Here is a 24,768-nt window from a genome sequence, read left to right on the forward strand (position 1 = left end):
AAAAAGATGTGAGTTATAAATCATTTATTTATTTTCACTTTAAATCAGAACATTTCAGAATGTTCTGTTGAGTATATAATGACTTTTTACTGCACATTTTCTCCTAAACAAATAGAGGAAAGGTTTAAGGCTTCGCGCACACTCTGGCTTCAAACATTGCACATTTTTCACATATTTCTTTAATGAATCTGACCTATTTTTTGGAAATATATTGACATAATAGGTCAGATTCATTAAAGAAATATTTGAAAAATGAGTTTTTCGAAAGCAGAGTATATGTGAAGTTTGAGAGCCTTCCCCTATTTAGTTGGATTAATAATAAATTTCTTGAGTAAGCTCAATGTAAGATTTTTTTAATCAAATAAAAAGCGAATATTGAAAAGTGGAAGAAAATCATGCTAGAAATTGATTATTTTGAGATCTTATTAGGGGAAAGTGCCCATGCTTTCCACGGTCCCAAGCTTTACAATTACTAAATTTTTCTTATGTTTTTCAATAAAAGTGACTCAACTCTTCCGTATTTTAAAAACTAGACGAAAGTGACTTGTTTTTAAAATATATTGTGGAGTCGTATTTATTCAGAGGCAAAAATTTATGCATTGTAAGGCTTGGGACCGTGCAAAACATAGGCACTTTCTCCTAAGTAATTTTTATTTATCTCAAGACTAAAATAACTTTTTAATCTTGCCCAAAGCATTCAGTCCGGATATGGACCTTCTTCAGTTGTTAACTTTGTCCATATTCGAACCGGTCCTTATCCAGACCGAAAGCTCTAGGTGAGATTAAAAATATGTTTTAGTCTTGAGGCGAATAAAAATCTTACTGGTGAAAACCGAAATCTTCCACACTAATTCATCACATCAGTCTAATACCTAGGGTAAGGGTGCCAAATTTCGACATAGTTGCATATAAGCAACGAAGTCCTAAGTTTGAAATGCAATATTTTTAATTCATATTGATATTTTTTGTTACTTCCTTTTCGGGAGGGTTGTGTGGAACCTTTAAGACTAGTTTATCAACTTTGTTTTCTTTAAATCACTTCCTAAAATATTGAAAAATTAATAAAAATATGGAAATAGCTTTGGGTAGTATTCCGGTCATTTTGTGTGAAATACCGGTCACCTTTTTTCTGACCACTTTTTGTGACGCAACGGATAGAAAATTTCAAAACGTCAAACGGAATGAGTTTAATATTTAGTTTAATACGTTTATATGACCCACAAGGCCTGAGATCTTCCGTGTAATTTTTCCTGAAGACCTGAAGAATAGCATCTCAAATTTACGCGCAGATTCCCATAGCAATTTGCCCTTCCTGAACTCTTCCAAGGCCTTTTCCACATCATCTTGTTCATAGAAACGATGGTTTTTTCTCTGAACATTGTAGAACTCAGATATTAAAAAGAAACATAAAATGAATAAGAAATTTAGGAAAGCAAAAGATGTTGCCGGAATAGGCAACATTACCTCACCGGAGAGATGCTCACAAAGTATATACTTTTTTACGCGAAATACGGGATCCAGCTGTGAAATTTTACCCGAAATTTAAAGATTGATTCACTATTAACATAAACAGAAATAATATTTAATGAAAACTATCAATTTTCATGAAAAACACCGAAGAAAACCTTCTGCACTTCACCAGAAATCACAAGACTGCTAGAAACCTAATCGATCTCTCACATTTTTTGTAAGACTCTTTCCACACTGAGTTTCTACAACGGAATTTAAATTCAAATTATACCTAAAATTTAACGGTCTTTGTGTTAATACATCCTAAAATGAATAAATATTTAAAAGCAAAATGAATTCATTGACTATTCGAAGATTACATACATATTTTTAATTAATTTATTTGCGTGGCCGAAATTACACTCAAAGTGGCCGAAATTAGAAGCTAGCCGAAATTTGGCACACTTTCCCTATTACTATAGATTAATACACATTCATTCTTAATTTTTTCTTATAAAAATGAGGTGGTTATAGACCTGTGAATTTTTTTGTGATGTATATTTTGTATTCAGGACATTTGCATCAAAGAGCGAGTGCAACACTAAACCTACCAAGACCGGTCAAATTGATCTGTTTAAAACTTCTCAAATTAACACTGATACAATGTCGTTACCAAACTTTATGAATTTCTTAAAATATGCATTTAATATATTTTTCAGTGTTGAAATTTTAATTTTTTCCTCTTTTCCAAGAAAAAAATTGTTGAGTAGGGTAAGTGTACCAAATTTCGGACAGCTTGCAATTCCGGCCACTTTTCTGGTTCTCGAATTTCCATGAATTTTTAGTTTTTTCGTGCTTTATTAAAAGAGATTATACAATGCCAAAACAAAATAATAAAAAGTAGCTTCGACAAACAAGATGATGTGAAAAAGATATTGGAAGAATTCCGGAACTGTGAGAATGAAGGTGTCCGAAATAGGCCACCAAAGCCATGTGGACATTTTTATTCATTTTAAAATGTATTAAGAATGATTTTAGAGATAATAAAGACGATAAACTGTCTACAAGGTTCTAAGCAACACTCCTGAAGTAGAAGGAATAAAAAAATCAATTTCTATTAAAGATATTATATTTCAAACTTGAGACTTTGGCGCTTGCATGCAACTATGCCGAAATTTGACACACTTACCCTAGTGCCGTAATTTATATTTTAATTCAATATAATGTTTTACAAAAGTGTTGTCACATCACAATTTTGACATATGCAAAATATTTTCTCAAACGTTTTGCTCTGTTTCGTTTACTCTCTGTTTTGCTCTTCTTCTTTGGTGCAAGTATGATATTTACATACTTCATGCCTTAGTTCTTGAGGCTGGAAGCCTTATCTCGGCATGAGTCAGGTCACCAATAGACAAAAAAGCTAAAATACGAAATTGTTGTTTAACACACTCGAAGCACAGTGCTTAAAGTGCTTTAAAACTTTTACACTTTAACGGTACATGAGGCTTACACAAAAGTATGGTACAAAAGTTTTTCCCTGTGACTTGCTACCTACTCCCAAAAGCTCACCCTTCCACAGCTTTTTCGATGGCTGGGGACTGGGGTGTTCAGAACCATTCATGGTCTTCCCTGTGGCAACGTCACTGTGCAGCCATTTGAAGTGAGGGTGGAACTTCATTTGTTGTGGGGAGGGAAAACGTAATTTATTGAGAGAGATATATAGTTGATGTACTTAGTGCCATTCACCATTGTTTCACCCCTAGTCTCGTAGAAATTGTGAAAGGGATATTGGGTATAGCACTGAGACATTTGCTGTATAAATTGAAGACGCTATACTGTGGCATTATTCTATTTAAAACAATACAGATTGACTATCTTTAGAACTTAATAATAAAACCTCATCCTTCTTTTATTCTAACCATATATGGTACCAGCACCATATCTAGTCTTCAACTTCTCTTTTAATGGTCGGAGAAGTTTACCAGGGGTGAAGGAAATTTATTTTAATTCATTTTTTAATTATTTACAATAGAATTTTTCACTCTTGTGGTTTCCAAAGTTTACTGAAAAAACTAAATGTGACTGAATTTACATTCACTCGGAATAAACTTTATGAGGTAATTGTAGTTTTTTAACTTTAAATTCCAGATCTTTGTCTTAATTATATTAATTATATTCAAAATATTGCAGAGAACATAACCTAAGGGTGTCTAGTCTTTTTTCGTATACTAACCTTTCAAAGATTCCCCAAGAGCATCACAATTTCAATGGAGAAACTTCTTCCGTGTATAATGGTTAAGTGCTATAACACTTGCTCTTTGTTGCTTGTGTCCCAGGTTCAACTCCTGTTTATGCCTCCAGAAATGACTTGTTATTAAAGATCTTAGAATCCAATAAACTTCACTCTATTTGAATTCCATTGGGATGAGACTGACAGCTCTATCCCTGCATAAGACAAAATAATAAATCACGTCCAGGAATCTAGTGAAACCTAGTTTATCAGTTCACTTATCCTGATCTAAAGTGCTTATTTCTACAACTGTTTGATTAACAGTAGATTTAATATTGCTAGGTATTAAGATCGGAGGTAGCCAAAATCCCGAAAGCCAAAATCCCGAACGCCAAAATCTCGAAAGCCAAAAATGAACTTAGGGTGGAGTAATCATTTATCGCCATATTTAGGGAAAAGAGAAATTAATTTTATTAAAACTTTAGAACTCTTATTATAACATAACTATAACTCTAATTTGACACAAAATTACTTAGATATATTGGCTCTAGATTCGTGAAAACAAAAGTCCTATAATTTAACGTTGGACTACTTAAAAAACTGATTTTTATTAACAATACAAAAATAGTCACTTCGTCGCCTCTTTTTACCACTTTTCGCCAGTTTTGTAACCACTTCTCGCCAACCACTCGAAAAAGTTCAAATTCAATTATTTTAGGCAATGTTATGAAAAGAATACATTCAGCATTTCTTTTTCCGCTTTTTCCTCATGTTAACCTTATTATTATTCACTTTAAATGATTTTTCTTCACTTTTATTTGAGAAATCAAATTATAGGACCATTTCAGAAAGTAAACAATTCAGATTTAACAACAGCTAATCTACGAAGTGAAGTTAGCGTCGCCTATTGAGAAGTGATGGCGACAGGTAGTAAAATCAATTTTAGAATATTACCACTTTTCGCCATGCCTAATTTTTATATAAAAATAATATAAAATGAAATATTGATTAACTAAATACAAATTTTATGTATTCCACAAATGTAATTAAATACTCAATAGACAAACTATTTATCCAGAAAGGTATATTTTCCTTGATGAAAATTTGATGACACTTAGAAGGGGGAAGTGGGGCACCTTTGAAACTGGGGCACCTTTGAAATTGGGATTTTTCACCTATTTTTAAATAAAATTGAGCCTTATCGTGATTTAATTTAGCTTCTTAATCTGTTTGTGCAGCTAAATTATATCACGATAAGGCTCAATTTTATTTAAAAATAGGTTAAAAATTCCAATTTCAAAGGTGCCCCAGTTTCAAAGGTGCCCCACTTCCCCCTACACTTGGTAAGAAATATTGGATTTGGTGCACTTTCTTAAATATTACTCAAAAAAAATCTCAAAATTGTAAATCCGAAATGAATACTTATTATTTTTCGGCTCTAGCAGTAGTAAAAATACAAATAACTTTGTGGCTCATTTATTTCACAAATCGCGAAAAATTTCGATTTCAATATAAGTGGCGAAAAGTGGGGCACTGGCGAATAGTGGTGATTCCATCCTAGGTTTGATTTGAAAAGCGAATCCAGGTTCTCTGCAGCACCAAGGCAATGCTTTGTCCACTTTGATGGTTCCTTATTAAATGGTCCAATATTACGAATGAGACTTATACCGTCGAATAGGTTTTGGCAAAAGTATCAACTTTTATCCTCTAACCAACCCCAAAAATATGTACAGGAACAGCACTAGAGCATAAAACATAATGCATGAGAAATAGGATAAAATATTTTACTAATATCGTTTTTCTAAAAGTTTATTTTACAAGGGGGACTGAACAAGCTTGCCTAGAACAAACTGTAGCCCTATCTCAGTATTTTCCTGTAATTTTCCAGATCATCTTCATATATCTTTGAATATACTTTGTAAAGCGTATACGGCCTATTCGATACATGTTAACCCAGTCGACTCATGTGTGCATTTTGGCAAAACTGATTAAAGCAAATAACTATAAATTAGTTTAGTCTCATTTTATGGCTCTTATCGTATTTTGTGTAATTCGGGTTCATTAGAAAGGAAGTCCAGTGGCATAGTCTTTCACAGAAGTTTTTCAGGAAATCCTTGTGGGAAAGTTTTGTGAGATATTCACCCCCTGTCCTGTGACTTTTCACACGAAAAGGGGTGAACGAAGAGTTACTCCTATGTGGTTCTCTTCTGTTCATATAGCATAATTGAAAGATCCATTCTATATAATACACTGAAAGTCTAACTGGGAGAGTTGGGTGTTTTTGGCAACTTTTGGATGAGATATGGAGGTGAAAAGGTGGAATATTCACAGAGGAAGTGAAATCTACTGCACCTTCGAAACATACAATTTTCATTTGTGGGAGAAACTTTATTTAGCCGACCATTGATATGCCAATTTTGACTCAAGTAGAAATTTCAGATAAATTTACAAACTCTTAAATGCAATTATTGCTGGAAAATTGATCTTGCTACATATCTGTCTCTGTGATATGGGGAAAAGGATGAATAAAATTTTATTATTCATTTTTGACATGAAGGAAGATGGTCACATTGATTTCGTTGGTATTTGAAGTATACTGCATAAAATTTTCATGTCAGGAAATTGGAAACCGTATACAAGGTCATAAAATTGTTCATGAAAAAATTACTGGAGAATCGCAACCTGAAAAGTTTGTCGTCCAGGACGATGGAATGTTCTCATGAGAGATTTATTGGGTAGACACTTAAAAGAATGCCAGAGAAGATAAGAAAGTGTTCACTGAGAACTTTTCACATATCAAAATATAGGAATCTTTTTAAATATTGTTCACTAAAATATTTTCTCTCTTAAGATTTTGTTTTATGGTGTCACACACCGATAAATCCATTTACAGTTTGATAATTTTCTTCGATAGAACAATCATGTGGTGAATCAAGTGGAAATTTGAAACGGAAAAACTTTTTAGAGTTCTAAATTCTTTTTTTTTCTTCTTGTCTTTTGCAGTTACCCGACAGATCACACTTGATAGAACTTTTGTGAGTTTTTGAAGGTGAATTTGAGAAAGGATTCACCAAATTGGGTTTTGCTTTGTGCAGAGACTTAAGTGAATTTTCCGTGATTAACTTGTGGAGTGATTTTGTGGTGGCAAAAGAGTAAATTCGTCTGACGAAGTCACATCCTTCTGAGTAGTGGACACAAGGAAGAACAACTGCGAAGAAAATTTACCGAACAAGTATAATTAGGTAAGTACTCAAACTTGCTTTTACAATCTTTTCTTCACAATGGTCTCGAGGAAAAAGCATTCGAGAATTCTGTTGAGTACCATGACTGAAATGAAGCACGTGCTGTGTTTTCTTTTTACCCATTCGGTGACTTAAGAAGAAAATCTTCCAAAGGGGCTTGTAATTGTTAGTGAAGAAAAATTACCTTAGAAGATATTCAAATTTAGGACTAATTCACAAAAATTTACACCCGAGATATTCGCATTATTATTCTTTTAAAAAAATGTTTTTTTTTTATTATTATTGGTTTTATCATTTTTTTTATCAAACGGCCTAATCAAATTCATAAAAAAAATCAAAACAGTTCCTAAATTAATATGCAAGAATTGAAATTTCATTTAAAAATCAATGTATGATTTCCTTATCGTTTCTTGCTTTCGAAATCAGAGACTTCTATAATAAACTTATTTATTATAATATGATAAATTTTCATGAGACTGCCTAGCCCTTTCACATCAAATGCCTTTGAATCATTCCTCTAACGAATTCTCAAGGTCAATTGGTGTAAAAGCTATTGGAAAGTCTATTTTTTTATCGGATTTAGATAAATAAATTCATTATAGAAGTCTCTGATAATGAAATCATAGATTAAAATTTGGAAACTTTGTTTTTACATTCTCATCTTTTGCATTTTGTTTTTATAAAACATCGTATTTCCCTTATGGATGAAATGTCCGTTTAGGCAATACACAAAACACTGGAGACATTTTCTATCTATATGTATGTTTTATATGCTTATAGGGGTCCCGGTCAAATTACCGAAAGCCAAAATCCCGAAAGCCAAAATCCCGAAAGCCAAAATCCCGAATTCTTAAAAGTGTCATAGCTACTCCCACGATTGCACCCGCGCCTGCTCGAGGCAAAGGGAAATCTTCTGTGTCTTGGGAAATTATTCTAAACATTTTCCTCCATATAATTTTATCCCTTTCACGATTTTGAACATTCGGGATTTTGGCTTTCGGGATTTTGACTTTCGGGATTTTGGCTTTTGGGATTTTGGCTGCCACCGGCTTAGACATGCCTAAAACGTAGCTTTGGAGAAATAGGGGACAACTAGGAGAGAAAATTAAGATCATATTTGGCTCTGGAGGTTGATGAGTAACGCTAAGATGTCGGTTAATGCATTAAGTAATTACTTTTGATTTTATTTTATGTTGCGTATTCTCCAAATCCAATAACGTCATAACTGTATAGCTGCGAATGGATTATTAATTCATTCACTAATATAGGACATCGGGGATGTCTAAACACTTTTTCGTGTTTAGACTTTGATACATTTTTCCAAAAAGCCATAACCTGTTTTAGAATTTTATATGACCCATAGTATACCGACAGGTATTTCTTTTAATAAAAAGATTCTATTGAGCTCTGAAAGTAAATGGTTTTTCTTGGAGAAGGGACTGTCGTTCTGTCCCAAAACATCTCCGATTCAGGGCACCGTGGAACAAAAAAGGAGATGTTGGGGATATGGTTAGGCACATGCATAAAGCAAAATCTTGTCAATCTTTATTAATTTTTAAAGAATGGATTATAGAATTTAAGAAATAAAACCTAGGATATCCATTCTTTTAGTCAAGATACATCTTAAGGACGCCTACTACTGTGTAGTGGTAATCAATAATCAATGAAAAAATTACCTTGTCCCAAACCTTCCCGGTCTTTCCTGATATAATTGAATTTCTGAAAAAATAGTTATTGGTTATGAACCAGTTCATTACCGGTTCAGAACCGATTAGAACTGGTTGAGTTTCATTGGAAATTCCAAGGCCTTTCCAACGAGCCAAAGCATGACACTATTTGGTTGAAAAATACGCTCTCTAGAACCTTTTTAACCTTTTCCCTTGAAAAGTTGTTATTAGGAAAGATTTAGCGAGATTTTTGTATAAGGATGCAATGTCTGCTTCGGTAATCCCTAAAACATATTCAAATCACAAGAAACATGGTTTTGGTGGGGAAGGGAGGGCTGAGGGGAAAATGTGAGGCATGTTAATGGTCCCATACACTAAAAGAAAAGATTACAAGGATAATAGTTGGTTTGTTTTTTTTAGAACGATCATACTTGTAAAGTTACTCAAATATGTATTTCAGCCATACACGTAATCTGAAAATGTGTAATTGGTAAACTGTGTAATCAACTGCGAATGATTACACAGTTGTGTACATTTTCTTACATATTTTGTGTGAAATTACACATCAGACAAAATATGTAGAAATTACACAAATGTGTAATTTGTGTAATTTATGAAAATCATGGTAAAGTAGCCAAAAATTTTTTGCTGTGCAGGATGGACTTCTGGAGGGGGTTCCAGAAGGTCCCAAATCTCTATTTTTAGCCGTTTGGACCCAAGGCATGGTAACGCCCGGACACAGAGACGGACTGACAGACGGACAAACAACGAAACTCGACACAAACAGCGAAAACTCGAAACTTCATATTTCTAAAATTTAAATTTCTGCTCGTCCTGTGGAGTTCAAGCAGTAAATTAATTATTGGTTATGAACTGATTCATTGTCGGTAAAACGTATAAGGTATGAAACTTAACCAATTTCAAATAGCTATATCCTAAATATTTCAGGTAAGATAGTGTGGAATTGGAACATTTCTCTTGATTCTTTCAAAGTATTTCGAGCAACAAAAGTAAAAACAGTTAAGTTTTAGTAGTTAACGGTAAGAATTTGACAACCAATGTAATTCAATCAGGCTTTAGTATATTTTGTCACTGGAAAATGTAATTTAATTCTATCTAGTTACTTGCCTTTTGTACAATTTCAAGAATGATGCGTGGGTAGAAATTCAATTTCTTTACACTTTCATCTCTTGCAAACGTATAAATAAACTCTTCAAAGAAAATTCTTCATTTTACCAGAAGATTTTGAGGTTTGAAAAGCTCTTTTCAATGCGCATTTGAGTTTTGTGCTAAAAGTCCTTTGATGTTCATTTTTGATTGCACAAACACTCCATTAGGAGATTCAATATTGAGCCACAAGAGAAATGCTCGATGCTAGGGAAATTTTTTGCATTCTCCTGTCCCTTCTTCCCGGACCCCAAAAAGTTCCTTCTAAGATGACACCGGAATTTTCAATAACCAAATATTAGATGAGAAATTCAGGGTGTCTCTTTTTGATGGGGGTTGAATATCTCAGAGTGTGCAAAATGTAGTAAATTGTCAGACGAAAATATCAAATGCTTTTCTCTTACTTAAGGCATAGTATTACATTTTACCCTCCCAATCTTGCACATCAACCACGGAAGACTGACTAAAGTCACACTCTTTGCTTTTCTTCATGAAAAAAAAAGTTTTTTCCGGTTCTTTTTGCTCATCCAAATGATTTCTGTGTATAGGGACTATGTTGGGAAAATATATGATGAGGAAAACACAAAAGAGGTCCCTTTATGGGTTTTCAATGAATTTTTCTGTGATCCTTTTCTCTACCAATAATAAATATTGAAATGGTCACCAAGAAAATTTGGTTTGAGACACAAAGGCTGTGAGTTTTTGTGGGATTTGCTCACCCACAAATTTATTGAATACGATTTTTCTGTGCTTTTTTTTCTAATGAATATAAAATGAAAATAAATTTATTGGAAAGGGAAGGAGTATGAATTTATTTTATTGGGAGAAATAATTATTTACTGAATTGTTTACAAGAAAATCAGAAAATAAACAACGGTAGAGAATAATTTTTGCAGCGCTAGAAATTGTAAGATATTGAAGGGGATGGTCGGAGTCTCCGAGTTCATAACTCTTACCGTTTGGCATCTAAGACTTCTAAGTTTATACAGTCAAGTGTGCTAATCCGGGCGCTTCGCTATATGGATCGTTTATGACTAATGCACTTAAAATAATATTTTTATCCATTAAATAAGTGAGTGTAATCGACTTATTTCAATCTTCACTGAGAGAAATCAGAAAAAGTTAAAATAACTTTCCGGAATTGTTAATTTTACCCTGTAGTATTGATCCGAAAACGGCGTAAATATTACCCTTTTTAGGTGTATTATGGGTTAAAGTTACCCTTCTTTCATGTTGATTTTACCTTTAAAAGGTGTAAAATTAACATTAAAAAATGTTGATATATTTTTACACCTAAAAAGTGTTAAATTTATAACGAAAAAAAGTTAATCGCAGCCTTTTTTCTCAGTGTTGTGTCAGCTGGGTTCTCCACTAAAAATTTTCTAGCAGTGATATTTTCGCTAATAACAGCTGGTTGATTGAAAATATTTATTGTTTTTTCCTTGTAAAAAAATGTATTTTAAATCCAAAGATTTAATTAAAAGTAAATTAGCGAAAAGGCGACCCAGTTAGTGCATGCTGACTTATTTCAGTATTATCATTATTTTATAAATTTTCTTTATAATTTTTGATAATTTCTTTTTATATTATGTTTCTGAATAAAAAAGTGAATAATTCTATGGATTTAGAAGAAATAAAAAAGAATTTCATCAGTCCAAAAACAAGCGTTTAAGTAGCACTCCTCGGAAAACGATCCAGTTACCCCACCTTACTATAAGAGATAGGTGGACAGGAAAATACACTTACAAGTTCTTTTTTTTAACTTTTCCAATATTAAAATTTTACAAAAAATATTTATTAGTCCTGTTAAGCCATGCCTAAACGGGAATCCAAATCGGTCCCGTGGGCAACCCATTCTTTTAGACAAATATTTGTCTTTCCCTCATAGGCACAGTGGGCAACGGTCAGAGCTTGGCACTCAATTCAAACTCACAGTCAGTAGAGCTCTCTGCCAATCTATCAATATTGGCAGAATGAGACATTCAGTAGGGTGGAGTAACCACTTATCGCCATGTTTAGGAAAAACGGGAATTAATTTTATTATAACCTTTGAACCCTTATTACAAGATAACTCAAATTTGACGCAAGGTTACTTAATTGTATTGGCTGCAGATTCATGAAAACAATAGTCCTCCAATTTAACCTTGGACTACTTAAAAATCTGATTTTTATTAACAATACAAAAATAACCACTTCGTCGCCATTTTTTACCACTTTTCGCCAGTTCTGTAACCACTTCTCGCCATCCACTTGGAAAAGTTCAAACTCAATTATTTTGGGCAATATTATGCAAAGATTATATTCAATATGTCTCTTTCCTCATGATCATCCTATTATTACTCATTTTAAATAATTTTTCTTCGCTTTTATTTGATAAATCAAACTATTGGACTATTGCATAAAGTAAACAATTCAGATTTGACAACTGAGGTGGTAAAACAGAAGGTAAAATCATTCCAAAATATTACCACTTTTCGCCATGTCTCATTTTTATATAAATATAATATAAAATTAAATATTAATTAACTAAATGCTAAATCTATTCCACAAGTGTTATTAAATATTCAATAGACAAATTATTTATCCAAATAGGTACATTTTGCTTGATGAAAATTTGATGACACTTAATATATTGGATAAGAAATATTGGATTCGATGCACTTGCTTAAAATATTGCTCTAAAAAATGCTCAAAATCGTAAATTCAAAACGAATAATTATTATTTTTCGACGAAAGGTCTTTGCGGCTCATTTATTTCATAAATCGCGAAAAAAAGCGATTTCAATTTAAGTGGCGAAAAGTGGGGCACTGTACTGGCGAGAAGTGGTAATTCCACCTTATGGTTCAGGCTGTTGAGTGGATTATCACGGCTCGTGCGGTGGGCCGCTGTTTCACGCCACTTAAGCCCTGAGTCCTCAAGATTCCTTCTGTAAAGCCCGTGGCTTTACAGTCCTCACAAATAATTCATACGTCTTCACTGTCTTATCAATATGAGAGCCAAATGAACTCTAGTTCGTTTTACGAAAAGTACCAAAACATTGTTTTTGGATGGGTTGGGAACAAATGCAAGAAAATAAACGTTATGTCAATGTTGTGAAGGGTGCGTAGCCTCGGGCAGATTCCCAAAAAACTATAAGACTTCATGTCGTTATCTGTAACCGTTCGGCGTCAAAGACTAGTGCCACAAACAGTATGACGTAATTTTTCTAGATATCGTCCTCATACTGTATGGAGAGGAGTAAAAAGTGGAAAATGCGAAATGTAAATAAGTATGTTCATTGCAAAATTTCATATCTAATTTTTGGTAATGCTTTTTGTCTTTATACTTTCTCAATAAGTCTCTATATTTTCTTATGTATTTTCTTGCTTTGTCGTTTCTATATGAAACTCGTAAATTTTCACCCGAGGGAAAGTAACAAGAAACAGAGAGAAAATGAGATGTGCGAGGGATGCCAAATATGTGAAGTGAAATTTTTATTGGGACTCATTTGTGTTGGGAAAAGTTAGTGAGTGTGAGAAGAAAAATATAATAAATAAACTTTAATGAAATATTCTCAGCTTAATTTAAGCTGGTGGTGACTTAATTTATGTGCGGACACGTAAACGCCACGCAACTTCTCTTCAGCTTCCGACCAGCCATTTGAGACACAATGAATGAAAATTCCACACTTTAAGGGATGGGTGATAAAATTTGCCGGAGGATGCTCCAGAAGACAAAAAAAGGGGAGGTTGGGAAGTTTCTTAGGGAGTCACGTTTGTTCATAATTTGGAGTATTTCCTATCCCAAACAGCAATGTCAGTGGCACGCGTCTGAAATGAGGAGAAGTTGCAGACTCTCCCTTCTGAATAAACTCCACCATGGTACACCGATAAAGTACCAACCACCCTCTGGGAATTGTCAAATTAACGCACCAGGAATCTTTCTTGGGATTTCCAACCTACCAAGTAAATCAATTAAAATTAATCTACCCAAATTGCTCCATGTCTCTTATCAATCAGTTCCGCATATGAAATTCATCAGCAAGTCCTTAACCCCTTTTTCGTAGCGTGACGCTTTATAGGGAGCAAAATAGAATTAGCACCCATACCCTCAGGTTTCTGCGTTAAACTTTGCTATCTCATGCAGAAGGGTGGAGAATTAATAAAAATTACTTCCGCTCCTTCCACATCACTTGAGATGGTGAAATTTATGGAATTCCTCCCACAGAATATTGGATCTTTTCGTCCTTTTTGCCGCTCAATATCCTTTGATTTGCTTTAGGGAGGAAAAATGATTGATTTCTGTACTTGCTGACCATTTTCTGTTTGGGGGTTTTCGTTATAGTATAGTTTAAATTGAGGTTATGGAAAATGTAATCTTAAATAAATTTGACAGATTTTAAATACGTAATTTTATGAGTTTATATCGAATGATTTGCTATGGATGGTAATTTTTCACTTACTTTAACATTAATCAAAAAATAGGATATAAAAAGAATAAGCAACAAGTCTAGTAAGGGAAAGTACTCTCCCTTCGAACGTTCATGCCTGCGAATAATCTTAATTTTTTTTATTATTCCTAAGAGATTTACACATTTTTATTAATATTAGTTAGATTAGTATCAATTATTGAAATTTGTCATAATTATGTGTAAAAGTCTCTTAGGAAACATAATCACATGATTCGAAGGTATGAAGGTTCGAAGGGAGAGTACTTTCCCCTAAGCACAGATAGGGAATAGTAGTATTCTCCCTTTGAACGTTCATGTTCATCCCTTAACTGAGAAAAAAAAGAGAGTGCGATTACCTTTTTTTCCTCGTAACTTTAACACTTTTTAGGTGTAAAAATATATCAACATTTTTTAATGTTAATTTTACACCTTTTTAAGGGTAAAAAGGGTAATTTAACCCCTAATATACCTAAAAAGGGTAATATTTAGGGGAAACTGGGGCACCACCAAACACGGGGTACCACCAAACAGTAATTTTTATTTCTAAACTACTTGGACTATCTCGACCATTCCTTCAGTGGACAAGCATCCCTATAGTGTCTATAAATTCCTGTCGGTCTTATCCTCTGATATCCAATATCCGATTAAAAAATCGCAGTGTTTGGTGGTACCCCGTGTTTGGTGGTGCCCCAGTTTCCCCTACACCGATTTAGGATCAATAATGCAGGGTAAAATTAACATTTCCGGAATGATATTTTAACTTTTTCGGATTTCTCTCAGTGTTCGAATCATGTGAATTTCTTTAATTTTTCTTAAGAAACTTACGCATAATTATTAAGTAATTATTAAGCTAACTAACATTTAATAGAAATGTATAAGTCTCTCAGGGAAAAAATAAGAAAATTCACATTATTCAAAGGCATTAACGTTCGAAAGGAGAGTACTTTCTCCTACGTTTTAATTGCGGTACCTTCGAAAATCGATTTTTTCTACTAAATGGAACTGGACTTTACCATGATTAATTTAGCTCCATAAACCAATTATGGAGCTAAATTAAATTACTATAAGGCTCACTTTCCTTTAACCCTTTAAGGACGAGAGGGTCAATATTGGACGTCAGAAAAAATAACTTTTTCTAACTTTTTAGAGCAAAAGGTCATAGGAAAAATTTCATTTTTGGGTCACCGGTGACCCAATCGTCCTTAAAGGGTTAAAGATGATTTATTAAGGAAAAACTCTTTTTCAAAAGTGCCTAAATTTAAAGGTACCCCATTTTCCCCTATATTTGATAAGATCTCAGTCTTCTGTGAAAACACTTCACTGTTTTTAAAGCCATAATTAATTTGGAAATAGGAGCAAGGGAAAAGTATTTTTATTGGTATTTTACTGCCCATCTGATGAACTTGTTAAATTTCCCTGACTTTCTCCAGAACCTTAGCACCCTCTGCTGTTTAAGGACACTATTCACTGCGTCCTTTCATTGTTCTCTCGGGTGTTTTCTCATCTCCGACGCTTGAAGCTCACTGTTTTGTAACTTTCTGGGCATTAACTCGGCTTTTCGGTAAAGTCGCGTTTGGAGCTAGCAAACCGACACTCCTTGTTTGTAAGAATAGTTTGAATTAAGAAAAAAAAAATTATTTTTGAAATGTTTTTGAATTAATTTTGCTTGTTACAAGAATTGCCAAGAATTGCTTCTTGGTGTTGAGGAAGTTACGACAATTACTGATCGAAGCGACGAGAATTATTACAAAGTTTTGAGTACAGAGAAATCTTTCAAAAAGTATCTTTTTAATGAAAATTGGCATTTTCAACAAATTAAATGACACAAACGAAAAACAGATACGATAACTGTGGATGTAGCCGACAATATATCATGAGAATGTGTCAGAAATTAATAAGTGTTTTCCATTTATTGTTAAATTCATCGTAATATTATATGCAAATATGGTACACATCACATTCTATTATTCCACTGATATTCTAGTATTTTATGCATCAGTCAATCTAATTGGGCATGTAAATACAAATTAACCGAATTATTATAATAATGTGACTTAAAGCAAATATCAAATAATTTAACAAAGTTCCAAGTATCTCAAAGAATACTAAATAATTGACAAAAGGAAAAACTTTTGTGATATTGAAAGTCCAAGAAGTGGAGAAAAAGTTTGTAGGAAAAAGAAGAAAAATATGAAGGAATTGTGGAGAATGCGAAGAACTTCTCTAAGGGTTTGAATTGTTTCATCATGTCACATGTTTGGAGTTAAGAAAATCCTTTGGAAATCCACACGAATTTATATATTTAGTTCGGCTCATATATCGCATCCATGTTACTTTCGAACAACATTCTTTGTTTTCCTCATGGTGTTCTTTAAAGATAGGGCAGTGGGGAGTGTGTAGGGGGGTAGGTATCGCATTGAGGAAAAATTAACTACCAACTATTTCATCGGGTTTCATCCGATGTCTCACTTTAGATAAGCTCTAATCGTTTCTTTGCGTTCGCGCAAAAATTGAGAGAATTTTTTCAACGTTTTTAGCTCAGAACGAATTAGAACAGAGAAGTAGAGGATAAGCGGATGTCCTGTCCACATACAAATACTCACACACATGGGAAAGTTTTACTATTCCAATCCTTTTGCAAACCATTAATCAAATTGATCCTTTACTCTGTTCTTTATTAGTTAATATAAATGCACATGGGGGCGCCTGGTGTTTTGCCCATGCCATTAGAAAGCCACCCTTATCACTCTGGCATGAATCCTCGCCATTCCACAAATACCCATATAGAACACAATACCAGACAAGTGCACCACTCCCTGTCGTATTTCCCCAGATTTCATTTGAATTTCTATCGTGACGATAACTTTACATGTGAAGCTTTTATTGCCAAGCATATAAGTTTTGTGTCTAGGGGAGTTTTTCGCATGAGAGTTGGGGGGCAGGATGTGCAAATCCAACCTCACTCTCCATTAGTTTTATCCACTAGCTTAAGCCAGAGTTAATTTAAGTGTAGAACGGAGATTCCAGTCATAAAATTACAAGATAAATTAAAGTGTTATTTGTGCAAAAGTAATTCATTGTCAACTTATTCTGGATACTCTAATAGAGAAGGGAGGGGATGATTTATTAACATAAAAGCTACAATTGTTTCAAATTGAGGGAAAAGCGCGATATCTTTGGACGACTCATTTTTTTCAATGTTCCTGATGGATTTGATCCATGACTCTTATTGGGAAATTTGAGGAATTGAACTAACTATTTAAGTATGATATTATAATGGGTTAAATCCATTAAGAACTTATTAAAAAAATAATAGTTCGAAGACTGAGGCGTTCGAAGATAGTGCACTTCCCCTATAAATTGCGAGGTGCTTTATTTATTTATTATTGTTTTGGAAATAGACCGAATTAATTTTTTAGTTCAATATTTAGTCGAACTCTAAATCGATACTCATATGAGAACCGGTGAGCGTCGGGGACGTAGGGGTAGCTTGGAAAAAAAAACACAATTTTTTTCCAAAGCTTTTGGCACGGACTCCAAGCCTTCCTCAGTGGTCAAATGTTTTCACAAAGAAGTCCAAAAGCTAAGAAAAAAAGTAGTTACTACCACAAAAATTCATAAAAAAAGTAAAATATTTTAAAGTGCAGTCCCTAAATTCCAAAGCCGAAAGCTTTGGGAAAATCTTATTTCTGAGTTATCCTACGTCCCCCGGGCTCACCGGTTCTCATATGACTAAATTATTCGTCGGCATTCACTAAATCTAAGTCGATAACGAGTAATCTGAGGTAACCTGATCAGTGTGGGACACTATCAATCTTGAATTTCAAATAAGGTTTCAAAAGAAACAACAATTAGTAGGGGAAAGGCTCATAATTTTGGACAGTTCCTAATTTTGGACACTTTGAGTATAAAATTGGACACTAAAAATAAATTGATTAAAATTATGAATTTTTATTCCAATATTTGTTGAATAATGAATTATATCTAAATATTTGTTCTTTTTGGAAAATTTTAACATTAAATTCGTTAAATTTTGAATGAGCAATTGCTTACGAGAAATATGACAGAACTTTGTGTTTACTTCAGTCTTATTTAGCTCTAGTGAAGTACTAACAATGTTTCCTCGCTGTTTTTCAGTGATATTATTAAATATTCATTGAATATTGTGTTGATTCACGTTAGTGGTGGTTTGTACATTTGACCTAAAGTGAGATTTGCCTTGTGAATTACGTTTTTCGTGTGAAAAATGGGAAATTTTCTAAGAGATTTACCAGTGAGGTGATATTTCTTATTTTGGACAGATGTTTTTCTCTCGAAATTTCGTGAAGTTTTAGCTTTTGTGATGACTAGGCTCTATAAATGCCTGGAGAAACAAAGGAGAATCATCTCTACGAAAGAGATGTAGTGAAAAAATCTTGAAAGGCTCCCGCAAAGGCCAGGGAATGAGCGCATCTGCAACTACTTGGATTACCGAAGTCAATTCACTTTAATGAATGATATGGAAAGTTACCGGGCTTCTTGTGACATTTTACGGTTCCCTTACAAAAATAGGAAGAGGACTTGGTAAGATAGGTTTTTGAAATGGAAAACAATGGGTATCCTAGGCGTATTAGCTGTCCAAATATAAAACCGAGTTGTCCAAAATAAGAGTCAAATTCATCTTTACATATCAATTTATTTTTAAACATATTGAAACTAATTTTTGTAAAAAACAGACAATAAATAGCTTGCCAAGTTTCTAAACAACCCTTCTGAGAAGAGAGTAACAATAAAATCAATTAGTATTGAAAATATCGCACTTCAAACTTGGAACATCGATGTTTGTCAGCAGACTGTCCAATATTGTGAGCCTTTACCCTATGTCTTGTAAGCTCCTAATTAGTCTAAAATAGAAATAATACAAATTTTAATGGATTTTAATTAGAGAGATGATTTTGACTACTCTGAAGAATATTTTGTAAAATTGTTTGTTATTTTTCTGTAATCCAGATTGAGTGGAGCATTCTGCTTCTTTTACACAATAGATAGGGGAGACTGGGGCAAAATTTGTCAAAACGAAAATTTCAATATTCGCTATTTTCTAAAATAAAAGACTGAGGCTTGAAATTTTTATTATAGATAGCCTTTATGAACCTTCTTAAACTTACAAAATTTCAAGGGATTCGAGGAAGGATTATGTAAAATAAAAAATAAAGAAATTTTGATTCTATTTTGGAATATTTGGCTTACAGAAAATATCAATACTGATTAACTCAATTTAAGCACATTTCTCGTTAAGATAGAGAAAAATTATCTTCGACAAAGTTGTAGAGGAATAAATTTTCTATAAAAATATGTTTATTTGATATTTTTAACGTTTGCGAGAGTAAAACGTCACAAATTATCCGAAGACTGCCAAAATTTGACTCAGCAATTTTGAGAATTTCCACAAAATCGACTTTTAGAAAATTATCCGAAAATCACATTTCTTTCGAGATAGAGGAAAATAATCTTCTGCAATGTTGTAGAGCAGTAAATTTCCTATAAGAATATGCTCATTATAAAACGTTGTTTTCTCAGAGCTCTTGAAAGAATTAAATATGTGTCTTGACAAGTTTTGCCCCAGTCTCCCATATGTAATAGATAGATAGAGTTTATTCATCAGAAATCCTTATAGGAAACGGAATAAAAGAGGCAAAGGATACATTGTAGTTTTTAGCGGCCATCGCCGTCTTAGCGTTGATAACCAACCTTAGGAATAATAAAAGTTTAAAACTCCATCACAGGTTTTATATGCCAATTTTCCATAGAATGTTTTAATTAAATGTTAAATTACATTAAGTTTAATTAAATTAAAGATAAAATAATAATAATTAAATATTTAATCGCATATAAAACATTTTTTTCACATTGCGTTTTTGATTGGTTAGAGCTTGGAATGTTTTCAAATTTAAGCTGATCAGAAAATACGATGGGACTAAAATATTTCATGCGTTTAAATATTTTTTTTGGTATGTACAGGATGTCCTACATGGGAAAGTGGGGCAGTTTTACACACCTGAACGTTTTTTCAGGACTCATTTTATAAACGAATATGAACCATTTTCAAACTGAGTATGTTCCGTTGGTTCCTCTTGCATATTGACTATCTGAAAGAGTATATTGGACAATAGGGACAATCCCTAAATAATTACTTGTTGAGCTGTCCCACTCCCACCGTCACCCATATTGAAAGTAACTGGACAAAATTTTGTCTCATTATTTTCGCGAATTACAACTCTGATTTTGTTATATGTATATTCGCGAAATATGTGCTTTACATATCTCAGGGTTGTCTTGTGTTCCTTGAAGAGATTCTCATTTTGTGAATGAGATCCTATCTGCAAAACTGTCACATGGCTTGTCATCAACTCTGCTCAAAGTCTTGAAAATCTTCTGGGGGATGATTTCAAATTGTGGGCGGATGTAGGGAAGTATGGTATGGTTTGGGGAATAAATGTTGGTGGGAAGGTGAAAATTTACTCCCTGACACACTCACCATAAAGTGTGTCTTGTGAGCTTCCACATGACAGTAGTTCGTGCCACCTCCACAAACACTGCAATTGAACACTATTATAAAGTCAGTGGTGGTGAATGGGAAATGCACAGGGTGGCGTCGATTTACGGTGTCATCCCTTTTCGTGTTTTCCCTCATTCACTTATCTGGTATAACTTTCATGAATCCCGAGGATGAGTGCAACAGCAAAGGAAGATTTTGTGAGCTTTTTACTGCTCTCTACACCAGAAAGTTTTCCCCAGTGGAACAGTCCCTTTTGTTTCCCATATTACTTTCAAACCGAGGTTGTCCTGTACTTTCATCCCCTTGGGAGTTTTCTCATTTGAACCTCGGCAACATATTGATATTTGTGTCGTTGCAGAGAGTGAGTGGGTGTCTATCAATGAGGAAAATTTAAGCTCAACTTCTAGCAGTGCACTCAGCATTTTCACTTGATGATTTCCCCAAGAAACTCCCTTGGCAATTGACATTCTTGGGGAATGAGATATTTTCCACGAGTTGGAGGATTATTTAAATTCCTCTGATTGAATTTGTCTTTTTTTGAATTTGTCTTTTTTTTCCCGGAGGTTTCCACTCTTTTTCAGTCTCTGATGAAGCGAGAGTAAATTAAATCGCTTTGGATTTTTTTTGAGCCGTTACATACAGAGATTTTTTCAGCAATATTACGATGATAATGATGACTCTGGGGCAATAAATAAATTAAATACAAAGCTTTTTTGAACTAAGGCTTTTCAATTTACAGTATCATGTCTCTGAAATTTCAATTTAAACAACGATCAGTTGCAATATCGAATTTTTTTTAGTAGTTTCAATTCAAACGCTTGTTGTAAATCCGTAGAAATGTTTGCTATAAAGTTTTATAGATCAAGGATTTTCGTGCACGTTTTTGTACTTTTGAAGTTGTCATGCTAAACGATCTTAAATTTCATATTCGTATTTTTAACATTTATTTTATAACGATTCATTAACTTTTATTAAAACCATATAAAAGTATATTTGCTATAAGTTTTATATTTAGTTCATGAGATCTTTGCGATGATGTTATCTAAAAATTCATTGCTACTGCCATAAACGGTGCTATAAAAACTCTTCTTTAATTTTAAAAATCTAGCATCTCACTAAATAGTTTATTATTTCGATAAACTTGTCATACTCATACACGGTGTAAAAACGATTAAAAATTTGAACTAGAATTTGTGTTATAGCGACAATTTCCCGGGCGTTATTTGGTTTTCTTATGAAGTGAGAGGTTTTTATATCCAAAAATCTTCGTGATGTCAATAAATTGCAATTTCTTCATCTAATCTCAGATATTGAAAGCAATGTTCAGGAAACTTTGCCAATGTCTAGAGACAGAAAAGCACTGCATTTCCATAAGGAATATTCAAAATGAATTTATCATTTTCTCCTATTGTCTTATAAGTTTTGCGTATTGAAGTCGAGCACAGAAGTTGGCGATCTTTGGAGTTTCCTTTCGTCATTCTAACTCGTCTTTCATAGTGAATCAAGAATCAATATCATCATCAATATATGTAGTTTATGCAGAGCACGATGAAACGATTGATGAAGCAAAATTGAACGGGATTCTGTGTCATTTTGGTGCCATTCAACATATCTCGAAGCATCAATCACTCAATCAATTAATCAATCAGTTCACATTTTCTGGTGTGAAGGCACATTTTTCCACTAATGTTTTATCAACGTGCCCGCAATTTTCTGTCTTTTGCCACAAAATTCGCGGCAACACGCACTTTGGCTCGAGTGACAAAAATTTAGCTCGCGAAAGACGTGACTTTATCATTGGCATCACCATCATGAGACCACGTACGAAAATGATAATAAAAGTTGTTTTCTGGATGGAGAAAGTAAAAGGAAAAGGTTCAATGTAAAGCACTCAGAAATTTCTGTGGTAAAATCTAGGACAGATTGAACCAATTTATTTGAGTTGTTAATAATGTTTGTCAAATGTTTGATTAGTTTAAGCTAAGGATTATTGGAAAATAAAAAGTTCTTTGTAAAATTGTTTGGTTGGAAAAGAAAATTAGGGGAAAGTTGGCTTGTTTCGCACACAGTGAACCTTCAAACGATTTTCTCTTTGTTGGCAGAGAGCTAGTTTACCATTTCTCATCTTGTCTCACTCATGAGATTAATAATTATCTATCTTATGGTTAAGAAAAGACGACCTAGTTCTTTACCTAGAGAAAATTCACACCGTTTGAATGTTCAGTATGTGCAAACCATGCCTACATTTCCCTAATGATCAAATTAAAGGAAATTCACACTAAAAAAATATTCACAGCAAACTAACGGTTATCGTTGTAATTTTTCTTTTACTGCATATAATGTAAAAAATAACAAATTATAGAAAGGAAAATTTACAAACAAACACGACGAAACTACATGCATAGAATTCAATTTAAACAAAAAAAGATTAGAGAACAAATTGGCTGGATGATTTTACGAAAAAATCGTTGCAATTCTTGACTGTAAGGGAGACTGACTGGGGTAAAAAGTAACAAATCGAAAATTTGAAAATTCAATATGTTCCAAGATAAAAATGATAGCGGCTTAAAATTTTTTCCATAGATGGGCTCTATAGAACTTCTTCACTGTCGTAAGTTTCTTAGAATTCGAACAAGGAATTTAGAAAATAAAAAATATAGAAATTTGAAGCCCAATTTTTGAAATATTTTCTTTGCAGAAAATATCAATTATTACCTACTTATTTTTTAAAATTGATGCACTGGTGAATATATCCTAAATAATTTGGATTCTTTGAATAAAAAGCCGCAATCTATTTTAGAATTTTACACAGATTCTTTTCTCGAGAAATCCTTTTATTAAAAAGGATCAATTGGGGTAAAAAGTAATAAAATTTATGGAACAAAAAGTAACAATAACCAAAGCAATTTCTGATGTCTCACGCCGAAAAGAAACGTCATTGCCATGTCTCGCCGCTTGATGTTTCAGTCTCTTGTGTGATTTATCCTAAAATAAGCTTGAAAAGCGCTTTTCTCATTCAGATAGAGAAAATGGTGTCTTACAAAGGTGTAGAGGAATAAAATTCCTATGAAAATATGTTATCTAGGTATTTTTTTTAATTTACGGAAGGTAGATTTTTTCGTGAGTATAAATGACTTGCCCTGAATTATCTGATCCAAAGATTTTTATTACCAAAAGTTTGATAAGTTTTAATAAGAAACTTTGCCTGAATCAATTCTAACATCGGATATATTTCAATTTCAATTTCAGAGAAGTTTTAAGCGGTCCAACTTATTAATTGGCTTCTAAGCGTATATAGCTGAATCAAAAAGAAGCATCTTATCTTTGCGAATTGCTGAATCTTGAGTAATACTTGATTCTTAAAAGACGATTAAGCATTATTTCTTTGGCTGAATTTCATACTTTATTTAAATAAATTTATAAAAATTAGTTTAATGATACCTTCTCAAAAGTTTTATAGCAAAGAAACAGCAAAGAAGATTTAAAATACCCTGTATTGATTTTATGTACTAATCCCATAGACTTTTATTTTGTTTACTGACAATTTTAATTCTTTAACTTATTATTTTATGTTCTTTTAAGACATCTACACACTAGAAGCAATTTTTGTTTTAATTTTCCCCTATCATTGTGGGTTTACACGTTAAAATTTTTAAAAGCAAAAGGAATTTTTGACAAAAATTGCTTCTTGTGCATAGACGCCAATGCATTGTCTAAATTGAATTATCATTTTTTTTGTAACTAAGGCTTTCATAAAACTCTAGACTTTTAATGTACGTCCATGAAAGGATATCTATTGTAAAAAATGACGCTTTTTTGGTAATATAAAATTTTGAAAATTTCTAGCTGTTACATTTTGCCCTAAGTTCATCTATTCTGCTCGTATTGCTAAAATATAATATTGGCACCCTATTTTTTTTAATCATTAATTTTCTGAAATACAGGTGTTTTTATGTATCTAAATCATTCAAATTTGCATGTTCCTTGAGAGCTTTGTGATCGATTTTTTTGAGTGCAAGCACAGAGCTTTATACCCTTTATTCGC

The 24,768-nt window shown here is 33.1% G+C and overlaps 1 protein-coding gene across 1 annotated transcript in view; it reads left to right on the forward strand.

The window, feature by feature from the left end:
• The window catches only part of LOC129803184 (Ig-like and fibronectin type-III domain-containing protein 2), a 316,223-nt gene that overhangs the window by 27,117 nt on the left and 264,338 nt on the right, over positions 1–24,768 (forward strand). The window contains exon 2 of the mRNA XM_055849573.1: positions 6,683–6,921. The gene's annotated coding sequence lies outside the window, so the exon portion shown is untranslated. The remainder of the gene's footprint in view (positions 1–6,682; positions 6,922–24,768) is intronic.

Source organism: Phlebotomus papatasi, chromosome 2, assembly GCF_024763615.1.
Source record: "Phlebotomus papatasi isolate M1 chromosome 2, Ppap_2.1, whole genome shotgun sequence".
In the NCBI taxonomy this organism is placed as follows: domain Eukaryota; kingdom Metazoa; phylum Arthropoda; class Insecta; order Diptera; family Psychodidae; genus Phlebotomus; species Phlebotomus papatasi.